This window comes from Dama dama, chromosome 15 (genome assembly GCF_033118175.1).
Source record: "Dama dama isolate Ldn47 chromosome 15, ASM3311817v1, whole genome shotgun sequence".
In the NCBI taxonomy this organism is placed as follows: domain Eukaryota; kingdom Metazoa; phylum Chordata; class Mammalia; order Artiodactyla; family Cervidae; genus Dama; species Dama dama.
Genome location: NC_083695.1, coordinates 10,237,653 through 10,239,802, shown reverse-complemented (window position 1 = coordinate 10,239,802; position 2,150 = coordinate 10,237,653).

Genomic DNA, 2,150 nt, shown 5'->3' with positions numbered 1-2,150 from the left:
CACAGAGTCGGACACGACTGAAGTGACTTAGCAGCAGCAGCAGGAATCTACTGTATATAGATATAGATGTATAGATGTATATACCGAGAATTCTGCTCAATATTCTGTAATGATCTATATGGGAAAAGAATATAGGAAAGAATGATATATGTATACGTGTAAATGATTCACTTTGCTGTATAGCAGAAACTAACACAATATTGCAAATCAATCATACTCTGATAAAAATTAATTTTAAAAAAGAAAATTTATAAACATTTGTGGTATAATATGGAATGCAACCACCTTCCTCCAACCTCCAATACTGAAATAGGTCAGTAAAAGTCTACAAAATGTATCAAAATGTGGGGAAATTGGGAACCCTTGTTCACTTGTGGTGGGAATATAAAGTAGTATTGCTCTTATGGAAAACAGTATGACAACTTTTAAAAAAACTGAACAAGAAATTACCTTATGATCCAGCAATTCCACTGGTATATACCTAAAAGGATTGAAAGCAGCGTGAAAAGGAGATGTTTGCACACCCACATTCATAGCGCATGGCCAAAAGGTGGAAACAACATGAATGTCCATTCATGGGTGAACAGATAAAGAAAATGTGGTCTATCCATATGTTGGAATATTATTCAGTCTTAAAAAAGAAAGAAATTCTAACACATGCCACAACATAGATGAAGCTTAAGGATGTCATGGTAAGTGAAATGAGGCAGTCACAACAAGACAAATATTGTATGATTCCACTTATATGAGGTACCTAGAATATTCAAATCCATAGAAACAGAAAGCAGATTGGTGGTTGCCAGAGGTTAAAGTGGAGGTGGGGGAAGAATGGGGAGTCATTGTTTAAAGGGTACACAGAGTTTCCGTTTCACAAGATAAAAAAAGAGTTCTGGAGATGGAACAACAACACAGAGTTGCACAACAACGTGGATGTGCTTAACATCACTGACCCGGACACTATTATGCTAAGTTTTACATTACATGTATTTTACCACTATTTAAAAATTTTTTAATTTCTTTTTAAATGCTTTGTAAGTCAAGGTTGTGTGTGTATTTGTGTGTCGTGTTGCATGGGGGATGGGAGAGGCAAGGGTGGGTGGCCGTGTGCTAAGCCTAGATTCAAGGCAAGGGCAGGATGGACCAGCATCCTCTGTGCAACATCTCTAGGGCAGACTCCTCACCAGTGATAAGCAGTGCTCAGGTGGTTTATTTGGCCCTAGATTGTATCCTAATCCTCCTCCAACAGTGGTGCCTCATGGAAGCTGAGCCTGGATCTGAACCAAGCACTCTGACTCCAGATTCTGCACTCTTAGTAATACTCTGTGCTGCCTCTCTTTTCTTAACAAAGTGTCCTCCCCAAACCAGCTCCAAAGCCAACAGCAAAGACCCCAATAATTCATGCAGCTGAAAAAAGTTTTTTACTGAAAATGGGTCAGGTGACAGATAATGGCCTGGGTGATGCTTCTGGTAAGCACTGAGATACAGAGTCTCAGGGACTGAGACCCTCTCCGTATCTGTGACCATTTGCCTCAAGATGCACCTGGCTGATGAGCAGAGGTGAGCGAGGACAAGGAAATGGCAGACGATCGATCAGATCCCTGCCTAAGCCACCAAAGTTCCATTCCACAGTCTCATTACCTTCCAGGGAGAGGAGGAAGCCCAGCTGCGGGGAGCCGGCCTGACTGCTCAGGCCCCTTCTCGGCCCTGAGAGAGATCAAAAGGTCCCTCTCTGTCCCGCCACCCCTGATTTGTTAAAGTGCAAATTGGCCTTTCTCACCTCCCTCAAGGAAATCGCTGCAGCCACCATTTGCCCATCTTCCTGACTCTGATAAGATTATCGGGCTCCTGTAAATGGCTTATGTCTAGGTAGTCTTTACCTGATTGTAAGACCCTGGTGCCATGCTCTGCTGGAGTTAAGATAAAACTCCTGAGCTAAAACTAGTGTCTGCAGTTCTGCACGTATGCAAGTCTCTGATCTAAAATTTGGTGAATCCTGTTAGTATATATATGTATGTTACCCCTCAATAAAGTCGTCGGAATCAGTCACAAGCTGACTCCGTCCCTCTCAACCCCATCTTTCCTAGTCTTTTATTTCTCAGGTGCTGTGGTGATTGCGTCCTCGACCTGTTCATCTAGCCGGCAGGCCCAGC